Below are 18,808 nucleotides of genomic sequence, written 5' to 3'. Positions count from 1 at the left end.
ATACTAACAACTTCCTGGTCAACTTCCTCCCTCCTCTCCCAGGCTTCTCTATGCTGTCTGCCAGGCAGCTGATCAGAGTACACCTGAGGGGCAGAAGGTAGAGCCTGAAGTAGGATTGGGGTGGGGTTGAGTTGCAGCCTCCATACTTTCTAGATGTAGGGCCTGGGCAACGTTTTCTCTTAGACCCTAGTTTTCTTAATTACAGGGTGGAATATTGAGATAAGATAGTAAGAAGCTAGGAAAATTCCTTGGCAAATGGAACAGAGAAACAGACAAATGGCTGAATACAACAGCCATGCAATTTACAGCCAGGTACAGATGGTCACCAGAACAGAAAGCCCTACTGCCTGGCAGGGGACAAAACTAGTAAAACAAGAACCTCACCCACCAGGGTAACCTTTCCTCCTCTGGCCTTTCCTCCCTGGAGATAACATATAGGCCTCAGTTATATTTCAGCTCAAGGCCCAGAAAAGCAGCAAAACCAGGTGAACAATGCCAGAATCTACTAAAGACCCTGCCCTGTCACTGACCAATCAGTGGAGACCATGACACTGAAAGAGCACACCAGGAAAACTGGTGAATATTCTACTGAAACCCTTTCCTGAGACCCCCCCCTAAGATTCCTGCCTGCAAGAGAGAGAAAAGCATCAAGACAAAAAAACCAGGGCAAGCACTCTTCCTCTGGGGAGCAGCTCAAGCCATTTTCTTTCCCTCCTTCCTCCGCTGCTTTCTTGGCAGGCACACATGTCCTAAACTCAAAGGCAATGGACAGTGGAAGCTTATCCCAGGCTAATCCCCTTATCCTGCCCCCAGAGCCCCCATTTTCTCTGATTTCTCAGTGAAATCAACCTAGGCTCTCTTGTTGCTTCTTCTATGCTAAGCCCTTCCTTGTTTCACTGTCCCCAACTTTAGTAAATGTGTTCTCATAGTCACCTGGACTTGTGTTGTAAAATCTTTCCTATACCAGGTCAAGAACCCACACACTACAGCTGGCCCTAGGCAGACCCACTCAGGACCAGGACCCCTGTTCGATAACAATTATGAGTGCCCACTCAAGCTAAGACAACAGTTTCAAGCATAAAAATAAACACAAAAGAGAAAAGAGACTATTCTGCTATTAATATAGGAAAGGAAGTTACCATAGACAAAATGTGAAAAGCAAATGCCAAACTGGGGTGGGCAGGGAGGGGAGGTAGTGAGAGGATTTATAATGGCAGAGAAATTAATAAATTTAGATAATGATGAATTATACCCAGCAAAATGAAAGTATTCCTATAAATGGGCAATAAACATGTCTAAAAAGTCATGGTTCTAAATTTAAAAAGAAACACAACATAAGATAGTGAAATGCCATCTTGTGCCTATTATACTGGAATAAAAAAATAAAAATATTAGTCACATGTAGTCAAATATTTAAGAATATGCATAAAAGAACTATGTTTATAACAGTAAAAATTGAAAAAAGTTTAACAAAAGTAGAATAAATAAAAATATGGATATTCTATAACATAAACTACTATGCACCCATTTCAAACAGTGTCCTAAATGAGTATTTAATGCCACATAGTCTTATTTTCAACATCTGTGCAAAAATCATTTAACTAAGTAAATCCTCTATATTTTATAGGGAAAGAATCTGGGCAGATAATTAGCCAAATCCACCTTCCTTCTCTTTTTTATCAACCCTCTCCAGATCACTAGTGCCTTTAAAGGCACATCAACATTATTCAGATGAATCACATGAGACTTCATGGAAATGTTCCTGGTTCTGGTTTGGCTCAATATACATTGTGGGTGATCAGGCATTCTCAGGAGCAGAATCCATCCCATCCATCTGAGCTAGATTGTCCAAGGACAGAGATGGGGAGGGCCAAACAACAAAACCAAGGGTGCTGCCATTTTCTTTTCTACCCTCAGGAAACAAGTCACAATCCCTGGAATGCATTTCACTTCTGGGAATCTCCCCTTATCTATGCATTTTTGCAGCAGCTCTGCCTGCCAGGCAGGCCTCCTTCCTGGAAGGTGGAGGAGAAGGGATGACAAAGCAGAGATAGGGGTGGTTGGAGACCCTGTACTCTCACCTGCATTTGTTTCCCAGGGAGATTTAAAGAGTGAAAAGAAGAAAAAAGGTGAAGCCAGCCCCCAAGAAACTCAGTGTGAGCCTGTAGGTTTTCTGGAGAGTATATATGGCAGCTGGGAGGGGTCAAAACAACCCTGTAACTTCATCTGAAGCCCTCATTTTGCATCTTGGGTCTGCCAGGTAAAATAATCTAATAGGCACATATAACCACTCCTGCCTGCCTCAGAGTAGAGTTATTTGAAAGAAGCTTGTGATGTACTGATGTCATGGGAAAGAGACAAGCTGGAAGCAGACAGGTCTGTCTTGGGCTGGCTTAAAGTGTATGGGTTCTTGACTTTGTGTGCGTCATTTTGAGAGTACATTTACTAAAGCTGGGGACAGTGAAACAAGAAAGGGCTTAAGGTAGAAGGAACAGGAGAGAGCCTAGGTGGTGCTCTGCTTTGGCTTTCTAGAAATGTTATAGGAAAGAAGTGAGGCATGGCAGGACTGCTGTCAGCTCACTGCAAAGTCAGAAAAAAGGGGACCTTGGAGACAGGTTCACTGGTTAGCCCAGGACGAGTTACTGTTGCCCATTGCTCTCCAGTTGCAAGCCTCTTGGTGTCCCTTGAAGTTTAGGAGATAGTCTATAAGGGGAAGAAGAGAGGGCAGTGAAAAGAATGGGCATGCTCCCAGGTGGGAGAGCGGGAGAATTAGCCTGAGATCCTTTGTTATAAGGGCTTTTAAAGGCTGGGAGTTTAGGGGAGATCTCCATAGAATATTCATCAGCTTTTCCAGGTGTGCCCTTTCAGGGTCATGGTCTCCACTGATTGGTCACCACAAGAGGTCATTAGTTATCACAGTTGGCCTTGGCATTGTTGTTGCCTGCCTGGCTTTGCTTTTCTGGTCCTGGAGCTGAAATACCACTGAGTCCTAGATGATATCTCTAGGGAGGAAAAGTCAGGGGGCCTAAACCACATGGCCAGCAATATGACAGAAAAGGAAAGACGATCCTGGGGGTAAGGTCTGGTGACAGTTTTCCTATAGCTAGGCTCCTGGGGCTTTCTGCCCTAGTGACCTGCTATATCTGGCTGTAAATTGTTCAGCCAGTTTGTTCAGATATCTGTCTCAGTTTCCTTATTTCACTTGCCAAGGAACTTTTCTAGCTTCTTACTAACCTGCCTCAGTAAGTGCTGGGTAATAGGGGATACCCTGTGATATTGTGTGATGGGTTGAGAATGTCTGTTCAGATTTATCAGAATGTTTGCTCTTAATTTAGAACAACCAGCAAATTAAAGGTAGAGATGAGAAGTATGATTATTACCCTTACCTAAACTTCCAATCAACAATCAGCTCCTAGCACAATCTTGAATTCTATAACCCATGGCAGGGGTGTCAAACTCATTTTCACTGGGGGCCATATCAGCCTCACAGTTGCTTTTAAAGGGCCGAATGTAATTTAGGGCAGTATAAATATAATTACTCCTTAACAGTTAAGTGAGAGCTTGGCACTGCCATCTGGTAGAAAGAAGGTGCTGGCTGAATAAAACAAAGCGGAGGGCCAGGGTCAGCCCACGGGGCTTGTGTTTGCCATCTGTGACCCATGGTATCTTGTGATTTTGCCCAATATAATCTGTAACCTACACACCATCAGAAAGTTCAGGCTTTTAAGCCTTAACTTCTCATTCTCCGGGGTGGCACCATTTATGATAGAATAATATTTATATATTTTATAATATTAGTAATATTATAATAATATTTCTCCACTGTAGTTCTCTGTGTTTAGTGTTTGGCTCTGCTAGTGCTGGGTGTACAAACTCTTTATGTTTGATAACACTGTTAAACCCAGACTCAACGTGTATATATTATATAAATATAAATATAAATAATATATTCCCCATGCTTGTTTCCTCACTTCTTGTTCATTTCTTAACTTCTGGCATTTTTCATCTTCTGCCTGCCCCCTCAGCTCCATCCCTGGGCATCCAAATCCCTTTGTTTGGTTTGACGATGGAGAAGCAACTGGAGGGTCACCCCCTACCCTTTTAAATTCTTTTCCTCCTTTTTCCATTTTATTTTTTTCTCTTTCATGAAAGGAAGATTTTTTTTCTGTATTTTCTCCTCGCCTCCATCTTTTCTTTTTGAGAAAGGAAAATACCCATGGGATTATAATGACATTATCTCACCCATGAAGGTTTGGGAGAGGGGAACCTGGAGTGGGTGACCAGAGTGATGGGAAAGAGTCATTACGGTGGCCTTCTATCCCAGGGTATCCTAGCCTCTGCCCTGACTGTCCCAAAGGGTTTGGGAGGCCCTGGCTAGGTGACAGGGCTTGCATGCTGGCTCAGATTTTAAGGAGCTGAAAATAGTGCCACTTTTGCTACACTGAATCGCAACAGAGGGTAGTACATTCAGCACCTTTAAGCTATTTATTAGAAAACAAGACTTAGAAAGACTCTGATGTGCCTCCCACCGCTTATGCCTAAGAGATTCAGAGAGGGAAACCTGCTTCAGGAAGGAGACCTTAGGGTGTTCCCCTTAGCCTAATTTGAATTAAGTATGATAGAAAAGAGGACTTTAGATAGGGGCCTATTAGCTAGATACCTACTGTGTTCCATTGTTTCTGAGTGGCCTGGAAAGGATTTTTCTGCTATGTACAAAGAGGGACCTAAAAAAGGGGGGAATTTATTTATTGAAAATTATGTATTTGTTCTTACATGTTTAAATTTCAATCACCTTCAAAATACTCTCCATTTGATGCAATACACCTATCAAGATGTTTTTTCCACTGCTCAAGACAGTTTTTGAACTTGTCCATTTTGATACCTTTTAATGCTTCTTCCATTTTGTTTTTGTTGTTGTTGTTTCACCTCTTCAACATCAGCAAAATGTTTGCCTTTGAAGGCTTTTTTCATGTGGGGAAACAAAAAAAATTTGCTTGGGTTGAGATCAGGTGAATAGGGAGGGTGGGGCACAGCAGTCATGTCGTTTTTTGATCAAAGACTGCTGAACACTCAGTGTGGAAAGGGACTCTCATAATTCACCCATCATGAAATGGGCAAATGAATCTTCAAAAGAAGTCACTGAAGTCAAATGCAGCCTCTCACAACAACGCCAGCTGGCACACTGACACAGATGGGTTCCTAGAACACTCACTTAGCTGAGGCAGCCTGTAGTACAAGAGGCCCACCCTCCAGAAGATAATTCTGTTTTTATGGGGGGTCCCCCCTTGTATATTCCCCTCTTCCTCAACTCCCTGTAAATTGCCCAGTCTCATTTCTGAAATTTAATACCCCATTTCTCCAACTTCTCCTTTGTCCGAAAATGTCTTATATACCAAATGTTGCCTCACTGCCTATGTGTAGTTCCCATATGTATGCTTTAATCTTTGATTTTCTCCTGTTGTCTCTATTAATTTGGTTATTAACCCAGCCAGAAGAATTTAGAAGGTAGGAAGAAAAGTATTAATATTTTTTAACCCCACAGGTGATATCCCACCAGCTCTGTTTTAGAATGACTTTGTGATAACACCACCATTAAAAATGATTGTTGCTAATATTAGCTCATAGACAACAAAAGCATCTTTCCAGTACTGCATTCAATTTTTCTTCCTCTTCCCAACATTCCTTCTCCCTTTTTCTCTCTTTTTGGAAATCCTATATGACATCAGGATTTTAAAAATTAATCTCTGATTTTCTTAACTTTTTTTGCTTTTCATTTCTTTGTACTCTCCTTTCTGAGAGATTTCCTCAACTTTCTCTTCAACCATTCTATTGAGTTTTTAATTACTTTCTGTTTTTCCTTTTTTCTAAATGCTTTTTCAGTGGATTGAGCACAGGCGATGAACCAAAGTATCGTAGGTTTGATTCCCAGCCAGGGCACATGCCTGGGTTGCAGGCCATGGCCCCCAGCAACCGCACATTGATATTTCTCTCTCTCTCTCTTTCTCCCTCCCTTCCCTCTCTAAAAATAAATAAATAAAATAAATAAAATACCATTCTCTTTATTTTTGGATATATATCTATGTCCATATATGCTATAAATACATGTAGCTATTTGTGCATAATATTCTCAAAGAGATTACCATATTTTTGGACTATAAGAAGCACTCCCCGCCCCCACCAAATTTGGGAGGAATAATGGTTGTTAATGCTGCTGTTAAGTTCTGTTTACTTTTACATTGGTGAAATATTATGTTATTTATTTTATTAAATATTTTACCACATTTTTTGCTTCAAAATTTTTTCCTATTTTCCTCCTCTAAAACCTAGGTGCATTTCATGGCCAGAAAAATATGGTATATATACATGGATAAAATAATAATTTTAAGGTTTTTCTTTATATATAGTTTTCTTCCTACAGGTTGATTCTATTTGCTTGCTTTGAACTTTATCTTGCATTTTATTTTATTTTTTCTTTTATCTTGCATTTTAGAGGCTTCACGTTTTTGCATGACTGTCTACTCATGGTTAAAAATAGGAAATAAAAAGCTCACTGGAAGTTCTCTAAGTGAGTGTAGCTTATTAACTTTGCCATTCACTGTGGGGTTGATGGTGGTATAAGTGGTGTCCTTCAGAGTCATGAGAAAAGCATTTTGGAAGACTCATTCAAGGGAGTATAAGGTTTAGTGGTAAGATTTACTGTAGGAGCAAAATCAAAGGACTACCCTTGAGCTCCCTGTGTCTCACTACCATCCATCCCACTGTAGAAAAAATCCAGCCTTGTCTTCACCAAGCCACAGAAAGGTCAAGGCCCAGAGATTCTGTGCCATTGGTTCAGTTTAGTTCAGTCCCTCTCCTTACCTGGCTAGCTTAGTCTGTGTTCCTGGCTGTGCTTTGGCTGGAATTGTGCCCAGACCTGCACTGTGCCCAGACTACACTGTGCTTGGAATCTTCGTGGCTGCTGGGACCCAAGTGGCTGCTAGTCCTGCAATACTGCTGTGGAGAGAAGAAATGTGTGAACTGGGCAAGCATGTTACCAAGCAAGAGAGAGAGCTTCTTGTAAAGCTGGGATTATATTACCTTGCACTTGGAAAGGACCAGACACCCTTTCAAACTAACCAATCAACTTCTCAATTCTTCACAGGCTAATTTTGAGTCCTGTCCCTAACCAATCCATTTCCTAGATATTTCTGGTTCTGTGCCCCTTATCCCTTCAATGCTACTACCCAGACTAATAGACACTCTCCCTTATGATCACCATTTTAGTTTTTAATGTGCATGCCCCAAAATGGAAGCACCTCTTCCTGTGCCATCTTAGATTTTCCTGGGCATGCATCTAGCAGAGGAATTTCCCCTTTACTGTTTCATCCCTGTCCCAGTAATCTTTGGGTAACAGACCAGTTCTACTCTGGGAGATTGGAAAACTGGTCCTTTCTCCCTATATGGGGGGAGGAGGGGTATTCATCCCCTTGGTGGGGCAAGGCTACCATCCCTTGAGGAGCCCATGAGTGCTGCAACTTCTAGTGAGGCAGGCTTATTATCCAGTTTAGCTCCCCGGTTGATTATGCTTGATACCTAATTCCCTCTGTTCACTTCCTTATATCTAGCTACCTATGAATATATAGCTACCTACGCTAACAGAATGATCTTGGAACCCAACCCATGAGTCAATATTATTTGGTTTTCCCTCATGTGCTGTTCAGATTCTCCAGAAAGTAGTATGCAGTCTCATGTTCAGTGGGTTGATTTCTGCATTTTATCATTGTGAGGGCCAAGAGGACTGGGAATCTCAGCAATTGGTTTGTATTTACATAATTCCCTCCCTTTTTAAGTAAGATGTCCTCATACTCAAGTGCTCTGGTCAGCCCTCAGCCCAAGACTCCTCTCCACAGAACAGACATCCAGCAGACCATGGAGGTCTGCAGGGTCTGCTGGACGTCATGGATCTAGTGAGCTGGCTGTATCTTAAGCAGCATGGTTTTCAGATTAAATCACTTTGGGCTTAGAATTCAGCTCTCTTAGGTTTACAGTCAATTGTTAGTCATGATCTTTCCAGCTTCCAAAGTTGATTGCTGGTTTCTTGTTTCCTACTGATGGAATAAATACTTTGAATCTGGGCAAGTCACTGATCCTCTCTGTGTTTAGTTTCTTCATTTGAAAAAAATGGGAAAATAATAGGGCTATTGTGAAGGTTAACATTTAAAAAGCATTTAGAATTATATCTGGTACATGGTAAGCAATCTGTTAACTATTGCTATGATTAGTTTTAAAAAAGCTTCTCTGATTTGTTTTTGCTTCTCTTCTGACTCCTAGTATTGAAGGAGTACAGTATCTTGTACGTTTCTCTTGAACAATTATCCTGGAGGTTGGTTGGTTGGTTTATTTTGTCTATCCCTTTGGTTCTCCTTTTGAGAGTAAACTTTGGGCCTTATTGAACCTTTAGGCATATTTTTATTTCATTTTTAATCTATTTCTGTTACTATTTTTATTATTTTCTGCCTTCTGCTTTTACAAAATATTTTCATTTTTTGTATATTTATACCTTTGTAGTGCTTTTAGTTGTAATGTACATTAAAGTTGATTCCCAACTCCTATTATAATTCCTTCTTTAATTTATGAGTTAGAGTTATTGACAGGTTAGTTTCTAAGAATATTAGTATTGTTTCCTTAGTATGATATTATTTTATTTTTAACTGAGTTGTGATAAAAGAATATAGTCTTTATGACACCAATACTTTGAAATTTATTGAAAAGTAGCTTTATACTCCAGAATATGGCCAATGTTTATATATTTTTCCATAAATGTTTGGAAAATGATGTGCATTTTTAAATTTAGGGTCAGTGTTTTATATAGATCTGTATATAGATCAGATTTTTTGTTCAAATATTTACTTAAATATTTATTTACGTAAATATTTGAACACATAAGTTTACTTAAAAGTAACTTTCTGTTATTTAATTTATAAAGCATTGAGAAATGTCTTAGTATGGTCATAGATTTTTCAGTTTCTCTTTGGATTTCTATGAGCTTTGCTTCACATTTTTTGAGGTTTTATGTACTATTGGATACATATCTTCAAAATTGTTATATTTTCCTGGTAATTTGAACTTTTAACAGCTACTAATACGTTTTGCCTTAACATCACTGTTTAATATAAATGGCTGGACAAGCTTTGTTTGGTGTGTCTATCCAATATTTTCCTTTTTCTCTTTTCTGTCTGTACACTGTAGACATTTCTCTTATCAACAACATACAACTTAATTTTGTGCTTTTCAGACAATCAGTTATATATTTGGATTTATTTCTGCTCTCCTACTTTGCATTTCCTATTTATTCTAATGTTTCCCCTTCTTCTCTTTTTCTGCTTTCTATTGTATTGTTCAACATTTTTTCAAAATTCCACCTTACCTCCCCAATAATTTGAAAGTTATATATATATTTTTATAGTTAAAATTTAGAACATGTTTACTAAGGTTAATACATTAATAAATTCATTAAATGTCTCTTTTCTACATTTAAAACACCTCCTCCCAACATCTGCACACACAGCTTACATAGGAATTTTGACCATTATCTTTATGTTATTTAAAAAAACCCCACAAAACTCCATGATTATAAATGTTAGTTTTTGTTGTTTATAGTAAAATTTCTTTAGAGTTATCCATGTGTTTGGCAGTTTCTTGTCTTTTTTTTAAAGATTTTATTTATTTTTAGAGAGGGGGGAAGGAAAGGAGAAAGAGAGGGAAAGACACACCTATGTGTGAGAGAAATATAGATCGGTTGTCTCTCACATGTCCCCAACTGGGACCTGGCACACAACCTAGGTGTGTGCCCTGGCTGGGAATTGAACTACTAACCTTTCAGTTCTCAGGCCAGCACTCAGTCAACTGAGCTGCACCAGCCAGGGCTGGCAGTTTCTTTTTTTAGCATTCCTTGTAATCCAGTTCTTCCTTCTGAAGATTTTCTTTCTCCCAAAAATAAATAGATATATACATAAGTAAATGCATAAATAAATAAAACCCACATAATTTAGAAGACCATTCAGTGAGAGCTTTTTGGTGGCAAATTGTCTTCAATTTTATTCGTATGAATATTTTATTTTTCACCCTTATTCTTTTTAAAAAACAAATTTGTCATTACACAATTGAAGGTAACAGATGCCACTATCTGAATGAGTATAACTGCCCCAATAACACCAAAAAGAACAAATTGCTCTTGCTCTTAGGCAGTCACTATTTTATAGTGGAAGACATGTCAGGCATTGGTGGAAGAGTGTGTTGGTAGTGTTCCATTTCTTACCCTCACTCTTAAGTAATTTTGTAGAAGACCATGCACTTCTTAGTGGACTTGAAATTTTCTCTCAGCTCTTTGAAAATATTATTACACTATCTTCTATTGATACTAAATCTGTTTTAGGTCTCAATATCAATCTTTTGATGATCTTTTTTTTCTACCATTCTTCAAGTCTCCATGTCTTGGTGTTGATTTTGTTTCCTGAATCTGAGGATTTATGTCTTTCACCGAGCCTGGAAATTTTTAAACTATTATTTCATTTAACATTGCTTCTTTTCAATTGTATCTGTTTTTCTTTTTTGTTTTGAAACACTAATTTAAAGACCTCCTTACATCATTCATTGACCATGTCTTTTCTTTTATATATTCCATCTGTCTCTCTGTCCTGCAATATGGAACATTTCTTTAAATCTGTCTTCCAATTTACTAATTCCTTGTTCAAATACATTTAATATTGTATTTAGTTAATTGTATTAATCAGGGAAACCAAATTTTTACATAAAATAGACACACACACATTGACATCTTAAGCACTAAAGTACATTTTTCACTCATACAATGGTCCACATTGGTGGGAAGCTTGCCTCCACTCTGGCTCCTCCCAACCCTTGATGCTATGAACAGAGATTGTCAAGGTAGAGTTATTTATATCATGTCAACTAAACTGGACCTGAGAGGCCATGAAGAAGTTTGTCTCACACAGGTTCCATCCAGCGTGTTTCTTTATAAACCTTTAAACTACTCAGCCATGCCTGTACCTTGTTTTCTTCCTCACCATGATGACCAGATTATCTACATTATTTACTTTGAAAGTAGCCAACCCATTTTGCCAGCCAACATCTTTCATTTGCATGTTGAACTCAATCAATCTCAACTAACCTAACTGAAATCCTTCATTTACATAAAGAGGTCCAGATTAGGAATGATACATAGAAACCAAGTCTTTATAAGCTCTGCCTTTCTTTGTTGTTTTGGAGCACTCTTTAAACTGCTGCCTGCACCTGCATATCCTGGTTGCAACCTTGAATACTCAAATAAATGCTTTTTATCTCTCTTTTAGCTTAAACCTCTTTCTCTATTTATAGTGCTTTTAGGTCCTCTAGGGCATCCAGTGATAAAAGGAAATGAAGCCCAGAGCTTATACATTCACTGTCCAAAGTGCCCTAGCCCAGATGAGGCACATGCCACATTTCCTTGCAACCTTCATGAAGACTAGTCACATGGTCACACAAAGTGGTCAACAAGGCCACAAAATGTAATCTAGGCATTTTCCTAGCTTTTACCCTATTCATTATTACACAGTAGATTTGGGTGGCTAGGTAGCAATCTTTACACACCCATCATCCATTGATTTTCTAATTTTAGTAAGTATAGCATTCCCTGGTAATTTTGATAGCAGTCTCTTCCTTTCCATATCTGACAATTTAATTGTTTCAAGTTATTAGGATTATTATGACTTTTTGGTTTTTTCATGATCAATTTATTTTAATTTAATCAATTTACTTTTAAAGATCCTATTTATTATTTTTTGGAGAGAGGGGAAGAGAGGGAGAGAAACATCAGTGTGCAAGAGAAACATCACTTGGTTGCCTCTCACATGCCCCCAGCCAGGGACCTCGCCCATAGTTCTGGCATGTGCCCTGACCAGAATCAAACCCAGCCACCTTTCAGTTCACAGGCCAGTGCTCAATCCACTGAGCCACACCAACCAGGGCAGTTTTTAGGATTATTATGATCTTTATTTTTTTCTGCTGACTCACTCATGACATGCTTTCTCAAGTGTGTGAAAATATGTCATAAATTGATCAGTCTAAGGAGATACTGGCACCATACCACACTGGTTAATTTTTAAAAAGTTAAAATAGAGCCCTGGATGGGGTAACTCAATTTATTGAGCACTGGACTGTGAAGCAAAGGGTTGCTGGTTCGATTCCCAGTCAGGGCACATGCCTGGGTGGCAGGCCAGGTCCTCAGTAGGGGGTGTGCGAGAGGCAACCACACAGTGATGTTTCTCTCCCTTTCTTTCTCTCTCCCTTTCCCTATCTCTGTAAAAATAAATAAATAATCTTAAATAAAATAAAATAAAAAGTTAAAATAGGAGAGCATGGAGAGAGCAGGGAAGCTGTGTTTGTTCTCTGTCTAGCTGTGACTGGCTAAGGCAGCATGGAGGCTTTGGAAGGGTGACCTACACAATTGGTGTCCCTGTAATCCCAGAAAATGGAAATTAAACAGCCAGAGGAAACCTTCCCCAACACCAAAACCAGTGGTGAATTTGGTAAATGCCCTGCAGAAGATATGGAAAAGGAATAAACTTTTAAAAAATCTAGAAACACTGATGAGATGGTTGAATTACACATTCTGCTTCAGAGCAAGAATGCTGGGACAGTGATTAAAAAATGAGGCAAGAATATTAAGACTCTACACACAGACTACAATGCCAGTGTCTCAATTCCAGACAGCCATGGTCTGAAGTATCAGTGCTGATATTGAAACAATTGGAGAGATTCTGAAGAAAATCATCCCTACCTTGGAAGAGGGCCTGCAGTTGACATCACCCACTGCTCCCAGCCAGCTCCCTCTCAAAACCAATGCTGTGGAATGCTTAAATTATCAACACTATAAAGGAAGCAACTTTGCAAATTGAGACTGTTGATTCATCAGAGTCTGGTAGGCGGAATTTTAGGGGATGAAGGGGCTAAAATCAAAGAACACTCAGACCATAATCAAGCTTTTCCAGGAATGCTGTCCTCATTCCCCTGACAGAGTTGTTCTTATTGGAGGAAATCCTGATAGTGTTGTGGAGTGCATAAGGATCATCTTTGATCTGTATTGTATCAGAGTCTCCCATCAAAGATGTGCACAGCCTTATGATTTCCAATTTTTATGATGAAATTTGTGATTATGGTGGCTTTACAATGATGTCTGATCCCTGCCATGGATGTTCTATGGGATTTTCCATGTGGGCGGTTTTCACAGATTGCCTCCTGGTCAAGGTGGGCATTCAAAGCCTCTATCTAGAAGAGATTATGATGACATGAGCCCTCAGTGAGAACCTTCTCTCCCTCTTCCTGGACGAGGTGGTCAGGTGGTAGTAGAGCTCCAAATGAATCTTCCTCTTCCTCCACCACTGCTACCACCAAGAGGAGGAGAGCTAATGGTCTGTGACAAAAGGGAAAGACCTAGAGACATTTTTGATGACATGGTTGGTTTCATTACTGATGAACTTTGGGAGCCCTCAGAATTGCAGATGCCTTATGAACCACAGGGTGGTTCTGGATATGATTATTCCTAATTTATCCTATATATGGGGCTGTGGCTCACATGGTGATCTTGGTGGAGCTATTGCTACTGCACAGGTAACTATTCCCAAAGATTTGACTAGATATACTATTGACAAAGGTGGTCAGAAGATTAAACAAATTTGTCATGAGTCAGGACCTTGGATAAAAATGGATGACTTTTAGAAGGGTCCAAAAATGAGACCATTACCATTACAGAAACACAGGACCAAGTACAGAATGCACAGTATTTGCTGCATAACCATATGAAGCAGTATTCTGGATGGTTTTTCTAAGACTAGTGAAGAACTGAAGGAGTTTTACATCTTTTTTTTTTAATCTGCTTCTGTTTAAAAATACCAACATTCTTCTGCTTCATAGGTGTTCTGCATTTGAAGTGTAGTGAAATATTTGCTGTTCACCCAATGCAATGCTTTAGTTCCTTACAAACAGGTTGAGATGGCGATGGATGTATAAAAAGCTAATACTGAAATTTTGAAACAGCAGCAGAATGAGTGAATTTTAATTTTTGTTCATTGTTGGTGGTCAAAAAGGAAAATTCCCCCTGTATAATTATAGTAAATATGTTGCTTTTTGGTCACTATAACATTCATGTGGGGAGAAAAAGTAACAATAGTTTATGCGTCCCTGGCATCTGAGCAGTGCGCAGAATATAATGCTCTTTGGTAAGAAAGGTTTTATGATTTTAAAAATAAATTTAGTGGACCTAAAAATGTTAAAATACTTTATTCATAGAATATTGGTTAATCGTGGGGTAGATATTGTGTGAAAAGTAATGTATTGGGTTCCATGAATAAAGGTTGAAAAAGACAGTTCTTATCCTCAGTATTCACAGACTTTTTTTTTAAGATTTTATTTATTTATTTTTTAGAGAGGGAAGGGAGAGAGAGAGAGAGAGAGAGAGAAACATCAATGTGTGGTTACTGGGGTTCATGGCCTGCAACCCAGGCATGTACCCTGACTGGGAATCGAACCTGCGACACTTTGGTTCACAGCCCGCACTCAATCCACTGAGCTACGCCAGCCAGGCAGTATTCACAGACTTTTAAAGTGTGTGACATGACATGGGAAGACTCGCAGAGTGAAAAGAACATGTTCGCAGGTGGTAGTTAGGATAGATCAGGGTTTTTTTTTCCTCGGAATAGAAAATATTAAGGAAAATTTTGTTGGTGGAGGTGTTGCTTCATCTAATCTGGCAAAAAAAAAAAAAAAGGAATTGGCCAATGAAATTTAGTGGTAAGAACAGTTGGATACTCCAAACCCACAAGTGAAATGAAGCAAATAGGGAAAAACATGTGAAATGTCCTATGCCATTTGGGGAACTATAAATTTTAGCATAAATGATCAATCAGGGTGTTAGATAAAAATGATCAGAGAGTACTTGTCAGCTTCTCTGGCCATCTTACAAAGTAAGTATATAAATTTTACAACTGAGGTCTTGGGTAGCATGAGAAGGCAGGCAGCCTCATGTAAATCTTCCCTCAGCCCCTGTGCAGATACCCATGTGTTTGCCTTTCCTCATCCTTTACTCAAGGGAGCTAAAGAATCTGTCGTTTGCCAGAGGCTGTTTTTGAATTAATAGTGCAATAAAAACCAATGGAATTCTTGTCAATCCATGAGAAGATCTCCTTTTCTTCCAGCAAGGAAGTCAAGGAGAAAATGTGTTAATAAGTGGAAAACTTGTGTTTACAATTTGTAAATGTATTATGAAGTTATAATTACTAAAGTAGTAATGGAACTGACAAAAGAACGAACAACTCAAAAACAAAATTAAAGTAGTTACTAATGTGTACACAAGTAATACTAGTAAGTGTATGATTACTATACACTAGTAAGCAATACTAGTACACAAACAATACTAGTAAGTAAGTGTATGATTAAGGTGATATTTATATCCTCAGACAAGACTGGACAATAAAAATACAGAAGTGACTGTTTTTAAAAGTATTTAGAAGAAAAAATCCAATAGATTAGATTTGTAGTCCATACCATTCACCAAAATGTGTATATACTGGCTGTGTCAAGGAGAAAAAACATAAATTAAAAAAAGAAACTAGAAAACAATGAAAATGAAATCCAAATAGCTATTTATCTTACCTGAGATGGGGAAACGAATCTCTAAGCAAAGGGAAAATAATCATAAGGGCAAAACCAAGTGATTAGATTACATTAAACTGAATTATTAAATTATTCTCAATGACAAAAGTGTCAGAAATAAAATTAAATGACAATGGGCACAATCAGGAAACAGATTTGAACCATTATACCAAAAAAATTGATATGAAATCTGCAAGAAAAAAAAAAGAGTCAAAATAAAATTTTTTAAAGTTTATGATTAGGCTTTTAAATAAAAATTAAAATGGCCAATAAACATGGTTATTCAGTACCTGAATTTATGATCTGTAAAAAATGTATTGCAATAACTCTCTCAAGATTGTTCTGAGGTTTAAAAGAAGTTACGGCATGGTCTTGATTTGAGTATTTACTCTTATCATTTCTCCTTCCATTGTCGCTTCAATCCACATAGAAGTCACAAAACCCAACAAAAACAGAGGGAAGAAATGACCAGGACCCCAAACAGTATACAAGGAACAATTTTCACCAAGAGAAAAACTCAAATAAATCAGAAATAAAGCAGGAAAATAGGGTGTCTTTTCAAGAAAACTTCTTGAACAAACATTAAGACAAAGTGTTTCGGAGTTGACCCCAGAGAGTCAGTTCCAGCCAGCCTTACTCTTCCCTGCATTTAGCTTTTGTCTCCCATAAATTGATATTATTCATTCAAATATATAGTTCTCATCATACCACCTAATAAGATATCTCATAAGCTTTAATTTGGGTGGCTTTATTGGTTGATAAAAGTTGTCTTAGATGATATTATTAAATAACATTTCTTTTGGTGCAACTATTATATTCTGGCAACTTGGTAAATGTTTTTCACATATCATTGCATTTAATCCCTAATCCAAACCACGAGGTAGGCATGATAATTAACCCCACTTTATATATAGGTAAGTATATATAAAATAAATTAAATAAAAGGCCTAGTCCTGGATAATATGGCTTAGTGGATTGAGCACTGAGCTGTGAACCCAAAAGTCACCGGTTTGATTTCTAATCAGGGCAATGCCTGGGTTGTGGGCCAGGTCCCTGACTGCAGGTAGAGGGGGAAGGAGAGGGGGGTCATGTGAGAGGCTAACTCTTTCCCTCTTGCACAATGTTTCTCTCTCTCTGTCTCCTTCCCTTTCCCTCTCTCTAAAGATAAATAAATAAAATCTTTAAATAAAACAAAAGAAAATGCCTAAATAAGGTACTTGCCTCAGGTTACCCAGCTGATAAACACTGGGACTAGAATTCAGAAAAGTCTTATCTGTGAGCAGTATTTGAATACTCTAGCTTGAGACAAAGTCTTACTTCCTTCTTCTCAAAACCTTTGCTCCCAGCACCCCACTCACTCATTCCCTACAACAAGCACAAAATAAAATGCCTTTGTAACCCACAAGGAAAGAGGTCATTTTTTATTGGGTCTGTGAAAATCTGGAGAAAACAAATAGAGTTAGACCTTACCTCACTTCATAAACCAAAAAGCTCATTTCAAGGAGATTACAATGAAAAGTGAACCCTCCTACCTCACCACAATATTATTTAAAAAGTAAAGAAATATGTGGATGTGATTCAGTGTCTCAGAGTTTCTAGTCTTAGAAGAGTTGAAAGAACTCTCAAAAGAGTGATAGGTTCTACTACGTGGAGAAAAAATGAACAATCCTAATAACAAAAATCATGATGAGGAATTAAAATGGAAACAATTGAGGAATATATTTAAGACTAAAATATAGGGAACCAGTCTGCATGGCAGTGGCAAATATAGACCAGCCCTTGATTCAGAGAACTGATGGGAGTGAGTTGGCACACAGGACCCGTGCCCACAGATTAGTTTTCCTGTGGGGAATCGAACCTGCATTATGTACCTAGGGGTCTTTGAGGCTTGCTTTTTGCTAAAACTCCCTCACCCTGAATTGAGGCAGCAAATGTTTACTGCATATCTTTAAAGTAACTTCCTAAAGTCTGAGCTAAACCTCCCAAGAATGGAGTGTAACCAGTTCAACCACTTTTTCTCTTGCATTTGCAAACATCCTTTTCTTTATAATAATTAGCAATATCCTCTCCTTTGTTATTGGTAAAAGTTAATCACCTAAAGTGAACTTGTGCATAGTAAATGAGGACCATCCTAGATATAATGCTCCCAGAAAAGCAATAAAAACCTGTCCAGGCAGGCATCGGGGCCCTCTCTTACTCAGAGAATGACTGTGCTGTCCCTTTTCTCCACAGGACTTCTGTAGTCCATGTGAATTTGTTTGTTGCAGCCACAACACATAGACCCTGCTGACTGGAGTCTGCATCACTAAAATGAGAAAAAGAACGTTAATATACTCACAGCTTTGATAAGAAACAGTTTTTAATAAGAAAACACCAAAATGTTTATAAACAACAGTACAGATCTTTCACAAAGAATAAAATACAAATTGTAACCAATAATATTTTACAAAAATAATGAGATGTCATCTTTAGCCTATTTAAGAACAAAAGTTTAGAATTATTTAAGACTCAATACAAGTGAGTTTCTGATGGACTGTTATACTCATATTGTATGTAGTAAACTTGTACAATTTTTAGAAAGCAATAAGAAACTATGCATTGGCCTGAAAAGGTTTACCTCCAATGGAGTCAGCAACATCTTCCTTTCTGGGCTACTTCTTTTGAAAAAAAATTAATTTATTGATTTTAGAGAGAGAGGAAGGGAGGGAGGGAGAGAAACATTGATTTATTGTTCCACTTATTTATGCATTCCTTGGTTGATTTTTGTATAGGCCCTGACCAAAGATCCAACCCACAACCTTGATGTATTGGGACAATACTCTAAACAACTCAGCTACCTGGCCAGGGCTGCTGGACTACTTCTAAGGTTATAATTAGAAATATAGCCAGGAGTTAAATATAGAGACATTCATGGCATAATTTTTATACCAGCCAAAAGAGAAATACATAGTTAAGTAAAGGAGGGAAAATTCTAATAAGGTTAACATTTGTTCCTCAAACACATCAAGCTCTTTCTTTTTTCAATAGCAGAAACAGAGAGAGCATATTTATTAAGTGATAGTACACTCCACAGAACATGGGAACAGGCCAACTCCGAGCAGAAATTGACTTCAGGGGCTGG

General features: G+C 38.3%; 1 pseudogene; it reads left to right on the top strand.

Annotated features, from left to right (window-relative positions):
- Positions 1-12,489: 12,489 nt before the first annotated feature.
- LOC114512587 lies at positions 12,490-13,997 on the top strand (annotated as a pseudogene).
- Positions 13,998-18,808: the final 4,811 nt, after the last annotated feature.

This window comes from Phyllostomus discolor, chromosome 3 (assembly GCF_004126475.2).
Source record: "Phyllostomus discolor isolate MPI-MPIP mPhyDis1 chromosome 3, mPhyDis1.pri.v3, whole genome shotgun sequence".
Classification (NCBI taxonomy): Eukaryota; Metazoa; Chordata; class Mammalia; order Chiroptera; family Phyllostomidae; genus Phyllostomus; species Phyllostomus discolor.
Note: the sequence above shows the minus strand (reverse complement) of the source record. Positions and strands in the feature narration are given on the sequence as shown.